Consider the following 20069-nt stretch of genomic DNA (forward strand, 5'->3'; position numbering starts at 1 on the left):
CAATGAGCCCATATAATGCTCCATCAGGGCTGTGGAGTCGGAGTCGGAGTTAGTTTTGGTTGGAGTCAGAGTCGGTAGAACTGTACCGACTCCGACTCCAGCTTTAAAATAAATGTATTAATATTTCATAATTGAACTTTCATATGAATTTTATAAATGTTACTCAAATATATATGTTCTATCAAACTATGAACAACAGTGATAAGCAGTTCTGCTGGAGATAGACATTTCTCACTTCTTGTGTGTCACTGTTCTCCACTGCCCTTATCTAATCTTATACTTGGCTAACCTCATGCTGCCCCAACCCCCCTACTTACAATGTATGAAACTGAAAGTGAAAATGTGTTGCAAATTCTTAGTAGTAAAGTTCCTCCTCTAGACTAGATCATACTAGGTGTGCGTCTTCCAAGCATCTCACAGCTGCCTGCTACTCAGAAGAGGAAGACTGTAAGAAGTATTATCCTTTCAACAAACTTTGCATCAGTTAACTGTGAGTACATGAGGAATAATAACAGTATTACTGACCACTATATCAGTTGTACGACCTGGCAATAATTTTGTACAATTGTTTTTAGGAAAAACAATTGTCATTTGGATTGTGAATGCAGAATTAAAAACCTGAGAATGTCAAAGAAGCATCACATTAAATCAGCTGTATTTGAACATTTCACCATCACTCAAGATAGAAAACATTATGTCCGTTAGTGTATGACAAATGATCCAGACGAAAACAAATGCTGTGAAGCCAAGATGAGTGCATATTCAGGCAAAGATAAAAATGCTCCTACCAGAGCTTCTAATTTAAAGAGACATTTACAGCGCTTTCATCCAGAAGTACTGAAAGCAGTGGATGAGAAAGACTGCATCCAAACCAATGAACCAGTGCCCAGCTCTTCCAGCCAAACAAAGGAGCAGAGAACTTTGCAGCCATCAGTTGCAAGATATTTTGTCAGTGACAAAGTTACTGTGACAATGACAGTAGATACATTTAAAAAACAGATCATAGAGCTTGTTGTAAAGGATAGTGTGCCTATTTCATTATTTTCACGACCAGCTTTTATGTGTCTGAATGGAGAAATAGCCCGCAAGCTTGGTGTTTCTCTGGAGAGAGAGAGTATTAGAAAATTAGTAATCGAAGAAGCTTTTAAACAAAAGGAAGAACTTAAAAAAACTCTCAAGGGACGCTTTCTGTTTCTTAAAATGGATGCCTGCACACGTCACAGAGTGAACTATTTTGCCATCAATGTCCGATTTGTTTGTGACAAAAATGAAATAGTTACCAAGACATTGGCAGTAAAAGACACCAAAGCTCATCACACCAGTGAGTTTCTCCAGGTCTTGGTGGAAAAGGTTCTGCAAGACTATGAACTTAAAAAAGAGCAAGTTCTGTCGTAACTGACAATGCTTCAAATATGATAAGTACTATTAAGCTAATGAATGAGAGTAATGATGGTGACCAGCAGCTAGAAGAACATTCTGGGTCCACAGACACAGAAATGTTTGAAATAGAGGAACACAGTATTGTAACTGAGGAGCAAACTGAAGTTGCTTCAGATGAACAGCAACATGATAGTTTAGATGATCTTGTTGAAACTGTGTCAATATGTTCTTTCATTCATCACATGCGCTGTGTTGTGCATACGCTACAGCTGGCTATAAGAGACAGTCTGCAAGAAGGACATGCTGCTGCACTGATTGGCAAGGTGAGAAAATTGGCTACTGTTGCCAGAACCCCTAAAGTTGACTCAATTTTGAAGAGACGTGCTGGAAAAGGGGCAATTATTGATCAAGCCACACGATGGGGCAGTACTTACTTAATGATTCAGCGCTTGGTTGAACTGAAAACCTTTCTTGTAGACATGGCTAACCCTCAACTGACGCTAAATGAAAGTCAGTGGAATCAGGTGACTGAGCTGGAAAAATTGCTAGAGCACCCATTTATAGTGACTAAAAAATTACAAGCAGAGGACTTAACTCCAGGTATTTTCTTAAAGGAGTGGAAGAACCTGATGTTTTGCCTGTCCCAAAGAGGAGGGTTAATTGCAAGTGGCATTGCTACATCAATGAAACGGAGAGAGGAGCTACTATTACAAAATAACATTCTTTTGGCAGCTGTTTATGTAGACCCAATGCATCGGATTCTTCTAGATGATCAACAGCTAAGTAAAGGAAAAGAAGCTCTGTTTGAAATAGCAGTAAGGATGAAAGGGTTGCAGAACAGTCAGGAGGAACAAGAAGAATTTGGTCGTCCTGCCACATCTTCACCCTCATCATCAACTGATGAAGAATTTAATTTCGAAAAATATTTGGATCACAAGGACCGTGCAAAGCGTTCCCGCATAGAAGAAGAGTCATCCCCATCAAGGAACACAGCCAGTACATTTCAGCAGAATTTTTCATGTACACTAAAAGAAATTGAGAAATTTGACCGTTCATCAAAAATAACAGTGCAACAAGCGATTCCTCTGTATCCTGACATTGTCAGAGATGTTGCCCGAGTGGTTACTGCTTTGCCACCAACACAAGTTAGTGTAGAGAGGTTGTTCTCTGCTCTCAAAATAATTAGATCAGATTTGAGGGCATCCATGAAGGAGGATCTGACAGAGGTAATACTTTTTCTGAGGTCAAATTTATAGATTTCTTCTTATTAACTGCATAAAAGTGTTTATTGCATATTTACTTACAGTTTAGAAAAGTTATTTCCTATATTCTAATTGTATTCTAATAAATGTAGTTTTTGCTCTAAGTGGTCTGATTACTTATATGATGGTGAGAAACTGAATAAGCACGATGTTTAATATTTTACAACAGTAAATTTGTTGTTATGAATTGGCCATTTATGAAGGAGACGGAGTCGGAGCCTGATAAAATCCAGGAGTCGGAGTCGAAACTGTGGCTTACCGACTCCACAGCCCTGTTCTCCATACACTATTATGGGCCCCATACATTACTGCATACAGTTTTATGGGCCCCATATAATGGTCCATACAGTATAATGGGCCCTCATACTGTATATGGGTCGCCCTCACACCCAGGGCTGTGGGGTACTCGGTACCGGGCCCTATGAGCTCCAATGGGAGATGTCACGGCAGCTGTGGCCCTAGGCGCCCATTGTAAAAGGGGTTGCTTCAGTGTGCTTATGGTGATGAAAGTTTATAAGTGATTCGTGACGCCACCTGTGGTGTTCGGCAAGGGAGGTGTTAAGCCAACGCTGCAGACTGATCCTCTGGGACAGATGGTGTGGTGCAGCAGTGATGTTATAGCCCTCCACAGGCAGGGCTGGAGTACCAGGGCAGTGTAGGTGAAGTGACACTTAGATGGTGTAGGTTCAGGCGCAAGGGATGCAGCAGGGCTGGGCAGGTTGGCGCAGGAATAAGTGGAGGACACCAGGGCATGTAGTTCCAAAGCTTTACTCACAGTCTGTTGTACAAACAGGTTCCTGCCTCCGTGCCGTGTCCTCCGGGTCAGGGACTCTGTCAACCTCCAGGCCAGATGGAATACTCCTTCCCAACACTCCACCAACATGTGCCTTTCTGAACGTCTCCTCTTATAGCGCCTTTAAATTAAGTACTCCTAGTACTGAGTTACACTGGAGTTCCTCCTGTCCGATGTTCTTATGAACTCTACTTGTACGGCAGACTGCTGTAGCCTGCTTCGGGGACTTCTTGCTACTAAGTCCCGGCTCACTATCCAGTTGCTGTTGTGCCCCCAAGTCTTGTGTGGGAATAAAGTGGTCACTACTATTCCTCCGGTGTCTGCTGTAGGACCATTAGTATCCATACAACCTCGGGGACCGGGACCGGCCTTGCGCTTGGAACTTCTAGGAAGGGTTCTCTTCTGTCAGGATCCTGTCAGTACCGGCGTGCAGCCTCTGCTGAGCAGGGACTCACCCGCACTGTAGGGGGGCCCGGGGTCAGGTACAGCTGGAAAGTACAGATACACAGGACCTGTGGACGCTGAAGTTTAGCAAGCAGTCACAGGACCAACGGTCATGTGACTGCAAGGGGGCGAGTCTTAGCGTCCTGCTTTCAGAGATGGCAGGACACTATACAGAAATACTCAGAGTCAGGCAAAACGGAGGTCATACACAGAGATATCAGTAAAGTACCAGGGATGAGACAGGACGGATAGTCAGGGCCAAGCAGAAGTCAAAACCAAACAGACATAGAAGGTACCAAGCAGAATCCAAAGCAATATCCAGAGAACAGACCGAGTCATACACAGAGAATCAAGCAACCAGAACACAGCACAAACAGGGGTCACCACACAATGCCAAGGGCAATAGTATAACTGACAGGGATGGGAGCATCCTGAGGCTATAAGAAACCTCTCCCAGAACCAGGGAGAGGCCAGAATCATAGCCCCAGGTGTGCAGATAAGCCTGCACTGGGATCACAACCTTTAACCCCAGAAATGCCAGTCATCAGCACTGGTTCCAGACATTAACCCATGTGTGCGAGTCAAACCCGCACTGAGATCATGACACTAACCCACATCCTCTGTTCCCTTTTACTCCTCACGTTCCGTACTAATCTTTCTTTCTATGGAGAATCAGGCTTTCAGTCTACGTTGCTCTCTCTCTCTTCCTTTCCCGTGCCAGCAGACCCAGGTCACTGGGATCGGCTGCAGCACTTCCATCCATCTATCCCTCTCTCCAGGGATCTTCTTCTCTCCAACTCTCAAACCAACTGACTTCTCATCCTAAACTCTTCCCGCTCCTTGTAATGTAATCTAACTCCACCCACCTCCCAGCACGTTTCGTGTTCCAAGCAGGGAGCCACCAATGGGTGCTTTGCTATACTTCAAGCAGGGAGCCGCCGAAGGTGCTTTGCTACACTACTTTGTGGTGTGGGGTGCAGGTGTTGGAGCGTGGTCAGGAGTCTCCACCTTACCTGGATGGTGGGATACCACACCTCAGGAGGAGGTGCAGTACCTCTATGGCGACTGAGCCTCAGGGGCGCCACATATATTACTTTAAACAGTATAATGGGCCCCATATATTACTTTATACAGTATAATGGGCCCCATATAATACTTCTCCCTGTCCCCACTGCTCTGGTCTCCTCAGTGTATTCTGATCCTCTGCACTGCTTGGCACAGACGATTCGCTGCAGTGATGTCATTGCACCCTCTGCACTAAGACGTCACAGAGCTCAGACGCAGAGGGGGAATGATGAGAGAGGGAGCGTCAGCAGATCATTGTTTTCAACTGTGTCGGCGCTGGCACCGGAGCCCCACTACTTACGAGCCCCATAGCATGCCAAGTCCCCGACGGCACTTGCCCGCTTTTGCCGGGTGGTGATGTCAGCCTTGTGTCATAATTGAGCACCACCAAATATTAAGCAGTGGGTGAAATGCTTTTAGGACACACAACCTTAAATCAAAGGCATTTATAAAAAGAAAATAATCAGCACACCGATGAAATGATTAAATAAGAGAAAAGTGGCGGACTCTTTATTAGCCCATGTGCTAATATTTCAACTCCATAGCAGAGAAATGATCTGTTATACTGTAGATCCAAAACTTTGTCACATGGGCTAATAAAGAGTCCGCCACTTTGTACAATTCATCGGAGCGCTTTTTATTTTCATAGATACACACACTTAGAGCAGATACTTACATTTACACCATGTATACAGGACAGGAGGAGTATACACAATGTACACAGCTCCACACTATATACTGTGGTAAGGAATATAGAGTGGAGCTGTGTATATACTATATAGTGTGGAGATGGGCCAGTGTATATAGTGTGGATTCCACACTATATACTATATACACAGCAACATACTATATGAACAGCTCTACACAATATATACACACAACTCTACATTATAATTGACAGTATTATACTATATTATGTTACATACTGCTGAATATATATCACACTGAGACTACTGTATATACATATGTATATACGGGTGCTGGGGCTGATGTATATACGGGTGCTGGGGCTGGTGTATATACGGGTGCTGGGGCTGATGTATATACAGGTGCTGGGGCTGATGTATACACGAGTGCTGGGGCTGATGTATATACAGGTGCTGGGGCTGGTGTACAGTGGGGCAAAAAAGTATTTAGTCAGTCAGCAATAGTGCAAGTTCCACCACTTAAAAAGATGAGAGGCGTCTGTAATTTACATCATAGGTAGACCTCAACTATGGGAGACAAACTGAGAAAAAAAAATCCAGAAAATCACATTGTCTGTTTTTTTTTCCTTTTATTTGCATATTATGGTGGAAAATAAGTATTTGGTCAGAAACAAAATTTCATCTCAATACTTTGTGATATATCCTTTGTTGGCAATGACAGAGGTCAAACGTTTTCTGTAAGTCTTCACAAGGTTGCCACACACTGTTGTTGGTATGTTGGCCCATTCCTCCATGCAGATCTCCTCTAGAGCAGTGATGTTTTTGGCTTTTCGCTTGGCAACACGGACTTTCAACTCCTTCCAAAGGTTTTCTATAGGGTTGAGATCTGGAGACTGGCTAGGCCACTCCAGGACCTTGAAATGCTTCTTACGAAGCCACTCCTTCGTTGCCCTGGTGGTGTGCTTTGGATCATTGTCATGTTGAAAGACCCAGCCACGTTTCATCATCAATGCCCTTGCTGATGGAAGGAGGTTTGCACTCAAAATCTCATGATACATGGCCCCATTCATTCTTTCATGTACCCGGATCAGTCGTCCTGGCCCCTTTGCAGAGAAACAGCCCCAAAGCATGATGTTTCCACCACCATGCTTTACAGTAGGTATGGTGTTTGATGGATGCAACTCAGTATTCTTTTTCCTCCAAACACGACAAGTTGTGTTTCTACCAAACAGTTCCAGTTTGGTTTCATCAGACCATAGGACATTCTCCCAAAACTCCTCTGGATCATCCAAATGCTCTCTAGCAAACTTCAGACGGGCCCGGACATGTACAGGCTTAAGCAGTGGGACACGTCTGGCACTGCAGGATCTGAGTCCATGGTGGCGTAGTGTGTTACTTATGGTAGGCCTTGTTACATTGGTACCAGCTCTCTGCAGTTCATTCACTAGGTCCCCCCGCGTGGTTCTGGGATTTTTGCTCACCGTTCTTGTGATCATTCTGACCCCACGGGGTGGGATTTTGCGTGGAGCACCAGATCGAGGGAGATTATCAGTGGTCTTGTATGTCTTCCATTTTCTAATTATTGCTCCCACAGTTGATTTCTTCACTCCAAGCTGGTTGGCTATTGCAGATTCTGTCTTCCCAGCCTGGTGCAGGGCTACAATTTTGTTTCTGGTGTCCTTTGACAGCTCTTTGGTCTTCACCATAGTGGAGTTTGGAGTCAGACTGTTTGAGGGTGTGCACAGGTGACTTCTTATACTGATAACAAGTTTAAACAGGTGCCATTACTACAGGTAATGAGTGGAGGAAAGAGGAGACTCTTAAAGAATAAGTTACAGGTCTGTGAGAGCCAGAAATCTTGATTGCTTGTTTCTGACCAAATACTTATTTTCCACCATAATATGCAAATAAAAGGAAAAAAAAACAGACAATGTGATTTTCTGGATTTTTTTTTCTCAGTTTGTCTCCCATAGTTGAGGTCTACCTATGATGTAAATTACAGACGCCTCTCATCTTTTTAAGTGGTGGAACTTGCACTATTGCTGACTGACTAAATACTTTTTTGCCCCACTGTATATACAAGTGCTGGGGCTGATGTATATACGGGTGCTGGGGCTGGTGTATACGGGTGTTAGGGCTGATGTATATACAGGTGCTGGGGCTGATGTATATACGGGTGCTGGGGCTGATGTATATACGGGTGCTGGGGCAGATGTATATACGGGTGCTGGGGCAGATGTATATACGGGTGCTGGGGCAGATGTATATACGGGTGCTGGGGCAGATGTATATACGGGTGCTGGGGCAGATGTATATACGGGTGCTGGGGCAGATGTATATACGGGTGCTGGGGCAGATGTATATACGGGTGCTGGGGCTGATGTATATACTGGTGCTGGGGCAGATGTATATACGGGTGCTGGGGCTGATGTATATACGGGTGCTGGGGCTGATGTATATATGGGTGCTGGGGCTGATGTATATACAGGTGCTGGGGCTGATGTATATACGGGTGCTGTGGCTGATGTATATACAGGTGCTGGTGTATATATGGGTGTTAGGGCTGATGTATATACAGGTGCTGGGGATGATGTATACACGGGTGCTGGGGCTGATGTATATACAGGTGCTGGGGCTGGTGTATATACAAGTGCTGGGGCTGATGTATATACGGGTGATGGGGCTGGTGTATACGGGTGTTAGGGCTGATGTATATACAGGTGTTGGGGCTGATGTATATACGGGTGCTGTGGCTGATGTATATACAGGTGCTGGTGTATATATGGGTGTTAGGGCTGATGTATATACAGGTGCTGGGGATGATGTATACACGGGTGCTGGGGCTGATGTATATACAGGTGCTGGGGCTGGTGTATATACAAGTGCTGGGGCTGATGTATATACGGGTGCTGGGGCTGATGTATATACGGGTGCTGGGGCTGATGTATATACGGGTGCTGGGGCAGATGTATATACGGGTGCTGGGGCAGATGTATATACGGGTGCTGGGGCAGATGTATATACGGGTGCTGGGGCAGATGTATATACGGGTGCTGGGGCAGATGTATATACGGGTGCTGGGGCAGATGTATATACGGGTGCTGGGGCAGATGTATATACGGGTGCTGGGGCAGATGTATATACGGGTGCGGGGGGCTGATGTATATACGGGTGCGGGGGGCTGATGTATATACGGGTGCGGGGGGTTGATGTATATACGGGTGCTGGGACTGATGTATATACGGGTGCTGGGACTGATGTATATACGGGTGCTGGGGCTGGTGTATATATAGGTGCTGACTAGAGGCTGATCAGTGATGTATATACATACAGCCCACATATACATCAGCCTCAAGTCAGCACCAGTATATGCATCACCCTCTCCAGCACCTGTATATACTTCAGCCCCAGCACCTGTGTATTATACAGGTGCTGATGTATATACTGTTGCTGAGGCTTACGTATAGATAGGTGCTGACTCGAGGCTGATGTATATACAGTGTACAGTGTATATACATCAGCCATTTTGGGCACAGTGGCTGGTACTGAGGAAAAGAAAGAAAGAACAGAGAGAGAAAACAGAGAGAGAGAAAGAACAGAGAGAGACCAAGAAAGAAAGAACAGAGAGAGAAAGAAAAAGGGAACATAAAAAAAAGAACAGAGAGAGGAAAAAAAAGAGGGAAAAGAAAGAACATAGAGAGAAAGAAAGAAAGAACAGAGAGAGAGAAAGATGGGAAAGAAAGAACAGACAGAATGAAAGAGAAAGAAAGAACAGAGAGAGAGAATGAAAGAACAGAGAGAGAAAGAAGGAGAAAGAAAGAAGAGAGAGAGAATACAGCGAGAGAGAAAGAAAGAGAAAGAAAGAGAACAGAGAGAAATTACAGAGCGAGAAAGAAAGATTAGAGAGAGAGAAAGAAAGAATAGACCGAAAGAAAAAAAGAGGGGAAAGAACAGAGAGAGAAATAAAGAAAGATTAGAGAGAGAAAGAACAGAGAGAGAGAGAAAGGAAGAGGGGAACAAAAGAAAGAACAAAGAGAAAGAAAGAAAGAACAGAGAGAGAAAGAAAAAAAGAAAGATTAGAGAGAGAAAGAAGGAAAAAACAGAGAGAGAAAGAAACAGAGAGAGAAATAAATATTCTATAAAGATAGTATAGCAGTCCGGCTCCCATTGTAGTGCCCACCTGAGCCTCCTGATGCAGGACATATCATGATCCGCTCACATGGCCGGCATCCCCGATTCCAAGGCAATCCCGCTGTACGTGCTGTCAGAGGAGGACACGGTGATCTGAAGCATTCCGTGAAGTGCCTCCATGGTTCCGTCACAATCTCCTCCCGAAATTACCTCATTTCTTGTCAGCTTCTAGCATGTCACTTCCGGTAGAACGTCACGTGAGAGTTTTAAAGTGCTCCTCGGGACTCCGCCGTGTACTCCTGTGTCCGCTGGAAAAGTAAGCTCCCAGCTGGGGCAGTCTCTCTCTCTCAAAATCGGGATTGTCCCACTGGATACGGGACGGTAGGGAGGTATGAATGCTCCCCATCATACACCTCATGCACACATGGCTCCGCACGCCTCACACACACGGTTCAGCTTTGTATGTCGCGTACACACACGGCTCCGCTCCATACACCTCGCGCACACATGGCTCCACTCAGTACACACATGGCTCCGCTCTGTAAAACTTGTACACATGTGACTCCGCTCCGTACACCTTGTACACACGCAGCCACGCTCTGTACACCTTGTACACGCATGGCTCTATGCGGCTTTGCTCCATACACCTTGTACACACGCAGCTCTGCTCCATACACACGCATCTCCGCTTTGTACACCCCGCACACACGCGGCTTCATTCCATACACATGCGGCTTCATTCCGTACACACCCAGATCTGCTCCGCTCTGTAAACACAAGGCTCAGATCCGTACACTTTGTACACACAGGGCTCCGTTCCATACACCTCGTACACACACGGCTCCGCTCCGTAGACCTTGTACACACTTCCGGCTCCGCTCCGTACACCACCTCGTACACACATGGCTCCACTCCGTACACCACGTACACACCTGGCTCTGCTCCACTCCGTACACCTCATACACACACGGCTCCAATCCGTAGACCTTGTACACACCTGCCCTCCGTACACCTCCGGCTCCGCTCCGTACACCTCGTACACACGCGGCTCCACTAAGTACACCCCGTACACACCCGGCTCTACTCCACTCCGTACACCTTGTACACATCCAGCTCTGCTCCATACACCTCGTACATACACGGCTCCGCTCCGTACACCCCGTACACGCCCGGCTCTGCTCCACTCCGTACATCTCGTACACACACGGCTCCGCTCCGTACACCTCGTACACACACGGCTCCGCTCCTTGCAACTCGTACACACGGCTCCGCTCCGTACACTTCATACACACATGGCTCCGCTCCGTCCACCTCGTACACGCTCTGCTCCGTACATCTCGTACACACGCGGCTCCGCACCGTACACCTCGTACACACACGGCTTCGCTCCGTACAACTCGTACACTCGGCTCCGCTTCGTACACCTCGTACACAAGTGGCTCCGCTCCGTACACACACGGCTCCGCTCCGTACACCTCGTACACACAGGGCTCCGCCCCTTACACTTCGTACACATGCGGCTCCGCTCTGTACACCTCGTACACTCGGCTCCGCTTCGTACACCTCGTACACACGCGGCTCCGCTCCGTACACCTCGTACACTCACGGCTCCGCTCCGTACAGCTCGTACACACACACAGCTCTGCTACATCCAGCCTGTAAACCCCTCCTGACCCCACACAAACTTCCTTCATCCAGCACCATGACAACCAGCACAGCAGACTCCTGCAGACACCAAGAGACAAGGATGTGCAAACAGGACCTGTGAGGAGGTCACAGGAGGGGAGGAGTCAGGGGTCACATGATCAGGGGTCTGGACAGAGGCCCCTGATCATGTGACCCCCTGTCTCCTCCTCTCCTGTGACCTCATCACAGGTCCTGTTCGCAGAAAAGAGAGCAGCCAAGCGACGCAGTGAGTGGCTGCAGAGGGGGGTCTCTGGAGGGCGAGGATGGGCTGCGTGGGGGGGCGTGGCGGCTTATCTCCCTGCTATAACCGCTGTGCCTGCAGAGGGCTGGCGGCATGAAGAACAGCCAGGCCAGTGGCCGCATCAGCTGGCAAGAGGCCAGATGAGCGGGCGCTGCCAGACTGCAGCCCACATGACAGCGGCCCAGCGGGAAAATGCCCGGTTGGGCACATTATCAATCCGGGCCTGGCATATACCACGGACAATAGACATAGTAATACCTTGTGCACTCCTAATACTAGTTAGTAGCATGACGCGGAGGGGTTTTGGAAATTAGAATAAAAACTTTCAATTATTTATTTATTTTGCAAAGCACAGCGCCACTCCTGTTCCTAGGATGTGTCTGGTATTGCAGTTTTTCTCCATTCACTTAAAGGGCACAATCAGATTTTACAGAGCTAGGACAGGTCCCTATGTCTGGATCCCACAATGCCCAGAGTGACTGGGGGTCTCCCATCTGGGACTTAGTGCCTTGTAGACAGATATGAAGCAGTAATTTGGGTCAGTAGACCCCCAGGGAGTCCGTATTGGGACTGTGAAATGCACCCGTCTGATCCCGGCCATTATCTCTCAGGAGCAGAGTCTTTAGTCTCGCCATTATGAGGCTCGGCGGTGCTCAGAGGGGTTGTGCGGAGCTCAAAGGGGCCGTGCGGTCCTACGAGGGGCCGTGCGGAGCTTTTGGACGTGTATTGCAGTGCTATAAGGCCGGGTTCGCACTTTGCTTATTTGGTGGCAATTTTACGCACGTGAAATCCGCATCTTTTTACGTCACCAGCAAACTGAATGACTTTCAACTTAATATCATCCACATGCAGAGCTTTTCGGACACAAAATCTGCACAAAAATTGTTTTTTGGGGCATTTTTGTAAACTGCAACATGTAAAATTCTGTTGTGGAAAAATTTCCATTTCAACAAGGACCCTGAATCTGCGCGTCACCGCTGGCGCTGTATTGGTGCAACTTTTTGGTGCCTTTTCCAAAACAAAAAACTTATATAAAAATGTAAGAATAAGTGCGGAAAATATGTGCAGATGTTTGTTTCAGAAGTGTTGAAGATTTGGAAACCTGCTTGTAAAATCTGCACCATATACACAGTGTGTGAACGGAACCTTTCTGCAACCGAAATTGACAAACGACAGAATGAGAAAACACAACAAAAACTAATCTGCAATGTTTCCTCACATAGCACTCGCCCATATTCTATGGTAGTGTGACGCCGGCCTTAGTTGGACTGTCAGAAATAGTTGAGCATTGTACTTGATTTTTCCAGCAGTGCCACATAGACCATAAGTGGGGGGTCAATCATGTGCATCATAACCATTCAGGGTCTTTTCCACAATGCCATAAAACATCCCTAAGGAATTAAGTAGTTAGGATATGTGCACACATTGCAGATTTTCTAGTGATTTACGGTACAATGTAAGTCAATGGAAAAAAAACCGCTGTGCAATTCTTTGTGCGGATTCCGCAGCGGTTTTACACCCATTCCATTATAGGAATCCACATGTGTAAAAACGCAGGCCAAAACCGCACAAAATCAGCAAAAATAAGCAGATTCCGCATGGAAAAATCCACACAGCAATCCGTAACGTGTGCACATACCCTTAGGAGCATCCATTGACTCTGCTCCTTGGTCACCCAGAACTTGCGCCTCCATAGGATGCAGCTTTATTTCTTATACAAAGTTATTTAAGCAGGGTCGCTAATAGCGGCACACCACGCAGCTGCTATGGGGCCCCTGATGCCAGCCGAACAGCAGCGGGTGACAGGAAGCCGAAGCCTGTTCCCACTGTTAAAGAGAAATGAATATTCATGCTTCCCCACACACCCATGGGCTAGGATAGGAGTGAATATTAATTTCACTTTAATAGTAGGCAGTGTTAGCTGCAGGCTGTGGCTAACACTGCCCGCTATCAAGGCCCGCAGACCAGGAGCCCCCAGCCCACGCGGCCACTATGGAGCCGTAAGTCAGGGGGACCCGGCGTCAGCGCTACCCCCAGTGCGCACCCCGTTCAACTGTATCGGCATCAGATGCCAATACAGTTGAAAGCAATGATGGAGGAGTGTCAGATGACGCTCCCTCTCCCATCATTCCCCTCTGCCTCTGACACACAGCAGGTGCGCAATGATGTCACTTCATCACGTATCTGCTGTGTGCCGGGCATACGACAGCACAGCTCCTGACATTGGAGCAGAACCGCTGCCAAATCACAAACCAGCTTGGGAGTGAGGAGCCCGGCGCTGCCCGGGCATAGTAACTAACTGTGGTTATAACAAATTATAATTATCCTCCATCCCATAGTCTCGTGCCCATATACCCATCACACATATCCACCATCCCATAGGCGAGTGCCCATATACCCATCACACATCCTCCATCCCATAGTCCCATGCCCATATACCCATCATACATATTCTCCATCCCATAGTCCCATGCCCATATACCCATCATACATATTCGACATCCCATAGTCGAGTGCCCATATACCCATCATACATATCCTCCATCCCATAGTCCCATGCCCATATACCCATCACACATCCTCCATCCCATAGTCCCGTGCCCATATACCCATCATACATATCCGCCATCCCATAGTCCCGTGCCCATATACCCGTCATACATATCCTCCATCCCATAGTCCCATGCCCATATACCCATCATACATATCCGCCATCCCATAGTCCCGTGCCCATATACCCATCACACATCCTCCCTCCCATAGTCCCGTGCCCATATACCCGTCATACATATCCTCCATCCCATAGTACAGTGCCCATATACCATCATACATATCTGCCATCCCATAGTCCTGTGCCCATATACCCATCACACATCCTCCATCCCATAGTCCCGTGCCCATATACCCGTCATACATATCCTCCATCCCATAGTACAGTGCCCATATACCCATCATACATATTCTCCATCCCATAGTCCCATGCCCATATACCCATCATACATATTCGCCATCCCATAGTCGAGTGCCCATATACCCATCATACATATCCTCCATCCCATAGTCCCATGCCCATACACCCATCACACATCCTCCATCCCATAGTCCCGTGCCCATATACCCATCATACATATCCGCCATCCCATAGTCCCGTGCCCATATACCCGTCATACATATCCTCCATCCCATAGTCCAGTGCCCATATACCCATCACACATCCTCCATCCCATAGTACCGTGCCCATATACCCATTATGACATCATCATCACCATGGCAACAGTTATGACATAACCATCACCATTGCAACCTATTAAGACATCATCGTCACCATGGCAACCATTGTGACAGCATCTTCGCCATTGCAACCTATTATGACAGCGCCGCCATGGCAACCATTATGACATCATAATGAGGGGCGGAGCTTGCAACCTATGATGACATCAGCATCGCCATGGCAACCATTATGACATCATAATGAGGGGCGGAGCTTGATACACACACACTTTTTCCCCATTATGTAGATGGGGCAAATTTTTTTGTGAATTGGAACGCGCGGGATTAAAATTTCGCCTCACAACATAGCCTAGGACACTCTCGGGGTCTAGACGTGTGACTGTGCCAAATTTTGTGGCTGTAGCTGCGACGGTGCGGATGCCAATCCCGGACATACACACACACATACACATACATACATACACACACTTGAGCTTTATATATTATATATATACACTCACTGGCCACTTTATTAGGTACACCTGTCCAACTGTGTGTTAAGACTTAATTTCTAATCAGCCAATCACATGGCGGCAACTCAGTGCATTTAGGCATGTAGACATGGTCAAGACAATCTCCTGCAGTTCAAACCGAGCATCAGTATGGGGAAGAAAGGTGATTTGAGTGCCTTTGAACGTGGCATGATTGTTGGTGCCAGAAGGGCTGGTCTGAGTATTTCAGAAACTGCTGATCTACTGGGATTTTCACGCACAACCATCTCTAGGGTTTACAGAGAATGGTCCGAAAAAGAAAAAAAATCCAGTGAGCGGCAGTTCTGTGGCCGGAAATGCCTTGTTGATGCCAGAGGTCAGAGGAGAATGGGCAGACTGGTTCGAGCTGATAGAAAGGCAGCAGTGACTCAAATTGCCACCCGTTACAACCAAGGTAGGCAGAAGAGCATCTCTGAACGCACAGTGCGTCGAACTTTGAGGCAGATGGGCTACAGCAGCAGAAGACCACACTGGGTACCACTCCTCTCAGCTAAGAACAGGAAACTGAGGCTACAATTTGCACAAGCTCATCGAAATTGGACAGTAGAAGATTGGAAAAACGTTGCCTGGTCTGATGAGTCTCGATTTCTGCTGCGACATTCGGATGGTAGGGTCAGAATTTGGCGTAAACAACATGAAAGCATGGATCCATCCTGCCTTGTATCAACGGTTCAGGCTGGTGGTGGTGGTGTCATGGTGTGGGGAATTTTTTCTTGGCACTCTTTGGGCCCCTTGGTACCAATTGAGCATCGTTGCAACGCCACAGCCTACCTGAGTATTGTTGCTGACCATGTCCATCCCTTTATGACCACAATGTACCCAACATCTGATGGCTACTTTCAGCAGGATAATGCGCCATGTCATAAAGCTCGAATCAACTCAGATTGGTTTCTTGAACATGACAATGAGTTCACTGTACTCAAATGGCCTCCTCAGTCACCAGATCTCAATCCAATAGAGCATCTTTGGGATGTGGTGGAACGGGAGATTCGCATCAGGGATGTGCAGCCGACAAATCTGCGCCAACTGTGTGATGCCATCATGTCAATATGGTCCAAAATCTCTGAGGAATGCTTCCAGCACCTTGTTGAATCTCTGCCACGAAGAATTGAGGCAGTTCTGAAGGCAAAAGGGGGTCCAACCCCTTACTAGCATGGTGTACCTAATAAAGTGGCCAGTGAGTGTATATACATATATATACATATATATACAATGTATATATATATATCAGTGAGTCTTGGTTGAGGGGGGCAGCATTATTCCCTATGGGGGGCATTAATATATACAATGTATATATATATCAGTGAGTCTTGGTTGAGGGGGGCAGCATTATTCCCTATGGGGGGCATTATTCCCTATGGGTGAGCTACATTATACCCTATGAGGGGGCAGCATTATTCCCTATGGGGGAGCTGCATTATACCCTATGAGAGGGGAACATTATTCCCTATAGGGGGAGCTGAATTATAACCTATGAGGAGGGCAGCATTATTCCCTGTGGGGGGCATTATTCCCTATGGGGGAGCTGCATTATACCCTATGAGATGGGCAGCATTATACCCTATGAGGGGATGCAAGGTACCTTATGAGGAGGTAGCATGATACCCTATGAGGGGGGCAGCATTATACTCTATGAGGGGGGCAGCATTATACCCTATGAGGGGGGCTGAATGATACCCTAGGAGGGGGGCAGCATGATACCCTATGAGGAGGGCAGCATTATTCCCTATGAGGGGACTGCATTATACTCAGAGTGGGCTACATTATATTCTGTGGGGGGCTGCATTATAACTTATGAGGGGATTGCATTATACTCTTAGGGGGCTACATTATACCCTATGGGGGGGCTGCATTACACTATATGAGGCTGGTTGCATTATATTCTTTGGGGGGCTATATTATATTCCATAGGGGGCTGCATTATATTCTATGAGGGGGGCTACATTATATTCTATGAGGGGGCTGCATTATACTATATGAGGTCTGCATTATATTCTGTGAGGGGGCTACATTATACTATATGAAGTGGCTACTACATATACTATGAGGGGGCTGCATTGTACCCTATGAGGGGACTACTTTATATTTTATGAGTTGGCTACTTTATATTCTATGAGAGGGACTACCCCAACCCCTGCTCTATAATTAAGACATGTTCTACCTTATATTATACCCTGATATTAGCACGTTTTACCGCACAATTGGTGGTCTTGTATTTATTTCTATGTAGCTACATATTGGGCCCCAAGAATGATTTTCTCTAATGGGCCCAAGGTGCTCCAGTCCGACGCTGTATTTGAGCACCATATGAATGTATTATTTGGGCACCTTGTAGTAAATCTCATGTGATTGCACCAACCAACACAGTGCCAGATATTCTATAATTATGATAGAATTAGTTAATACACCACCACCTTATATTCTAGCACTGATATACAGTTATGTGGTTCACTTGAGTCCCAAAGCTTTAGAAATGGCCTTATAACCTTTTCCAGACTGATAGAGCTCAATTAATTTATTTCTCATTTGTTCCAAATTTTTTTTAGTTTGCGGCATGATGTCTAGCTTTTGAGGAACTTTGTGTCTATTTCACTTTTTCAGGCAGGTTCTATTTGAGTGATTTCTTGATTGAGAACATGTATGGCAATAATCAGGCCTGAGTGTTGCTAGGGAATTTGAACTCAGTCTGCAGAGAGTTCACATACTGCGCTCCAAAAACAACAAATGTGATTATCTCTGCAATGGAGCATAGCAGCACAAAACGGAAAAGAGTGGCAGAATCAGGGGAGCTCAGGGATTTTTTCAAGTTACTTAATAATATTAAGCAAGTGACAGGTCTTCAAATTCTACTAGACCAGATATGTTAGTTTTCTACTACACACAAAAAAACCTAATAAGTTCTTAATTGTCTTGCATGTGAAATAGGAAAATGTAATAATGAGTTCCACTGTGGTCAGTGGCATAGCTGGTGGGTGGGGAGTGGTTGTTGTTGGCCCTGCACCTCAGTTTTGGATTGGGTTTAAGGTCCAATAAAAGAAAATGAGTACATCCAATGGCATGTGGTAGTAAAATCAGACTGTATCATTGTGAACATAGGAATCCACATGTGTAAGTTGCCATTTACTAAAAATACTTTTCGACTTTATGCATGCATATAAGTTGGTGCATAGGTGTTGCTATTCGGCAGGGTCCCCCACATGTGGCTCGCAACCCTCTTTCATAGCTGAATGTGGCTCTCAATGTCAGAAAGGTTGGAGACCTCTGCTATACGGTGTGCAGTGGCAGCAGTCACACCCAGACCATTGAGCCTGAAGAAGGCCAAAGGTCTCTACAAAATGAGAAGACCCCTTTATTTTCAATGTTGAGCAGGGGCCAGGATACACATTAGGCATTACACCTCTGACTTAGTGGATGAGTAATTTTTTGGGATGTTTTTTTTTGCTTTTCAGAAAGACTGTTCCTAATTATGTTGTTCAGATATGAATGCAAACAAATCTATTTTATTGTATGACCAAAGTCAGTGATAGGGGCATGAAGCCTTCCTCACCCCTCCATCCCCTGGAAACCGGAAAGTTTTGTCCATTTTGTGTGTGAGTCACAAACCTCACATCATTCCTTAGGAAAGGAAAGTGATGGTCTTCATTAAATGCAGGAAACATTTGGAAGCGCGCACAGTTTATGTGAATGATGTAAAAGACTTTGTTGGTGGCATCGTCTACTGGAAGTCCAATTCATGTGCCCAGAATGTATTCATTGTTTATCCTGTGGTTTTCGGAAGATAGTTATTATAATACATAGCCGGAAGCAGCAGAATACTGGTACCAAACAGATTATCGATAGCAGCTTGGTTTTGCCAAGTAAGTCTGTAATTTATCTGCAAAATGTGGCGTTTGTTAAGGATCTGTTCCATTTTGCATGCACAATCAACTTGCAAACCGGTGGAGGACCAACCAGGACATGAGTCCTCTAACCAAGCCAAAAGATTTCTTGTGACCCTATTTTTGACCATGAAGGTTTCTTAGGTGGATGCAGCATACTCAACCCGATGCATAATCAAAACACTAAAGTGTCCTAAGAGTAATATTTGGCACTTCAACCACAATTATATACACTTAAGGGCAAAAAGACATCACCAATTAGCCCCAAATGAAGCGAACCAACAAATATATGTAATAAAATCACACAATTTTATTGGGTATCAAAAAATTAGAATAAACGGCTACATATCCATATCCTCATAACATACCCCATGGGACCAAATGCTCAGACCAAGAGAAAAACGAGAAATCAAAAATAATTTTCTTATTATGATAAATACATCAATAAATTGATAATATAATATTCATTAAATAACACAATGTATTCAAATATATTCCATAATATTTCAATATTCCCACACCATCACTGGAATAGAATCCCTTACAGCAATATACTTTTAAGCAGTATTGTAAGGGGTTAACAAATCAAATTCTTATAAAGTGCCAGTGCATCATAGGCCTAAACCGGTCTGTTAATACATGCCCCATAAACGAATATTGCCAAATTCTAATAGCGATATAGCTTATAATTACCTTAGCCAGAGAATGGTGGTGAAAGTGGTCCAGTGCAGAGACCCCCGTGCCCCGACGCGCGTTTCGCCCTCTTGCTTCTTCCGGAATA

At 45.8% G+C, this 20069-nt stretch overlaps 1 long non-coding RNA gene across 1 annotated transcript in view; it reads left to right on the forward strand.

Annotated features, from left to right (window-relative positions):
- The first annotated feature begins 11572 nt into the window (after positions 1–11572).
- LOC141097874 (uncharacterized) overlaps positions 11573–20069 on the forward strand; it is a 46774-nt gene continuing 38277 nt past the window's right edge. The window contains exon 1 of the long non-coding RNA XR_012234069.1: positions 11573–11634. This is a non-coding gene — a long non-coding RNA (uncharacterized lncRNA). The remainder of the gene's footprint in view (positions 11635–20069) is intronic.

The sequence above is a fragment of the Dendrobates tinctorius genome, unplaced genomic scaffold, assembly GCF_039654945.1.
Source record: "Dendrobates tinctorius isolate UK_male_01 unplaced genomic scaffold, ASM3965494v1 ptg000086l, whole genome shotgun sequence".
NCBI lineage: Eukaryota > Metazoa > Chordata > Amphibia > Anura > Dendrobatidae > Dendrobates > Dendrobates tinctorius.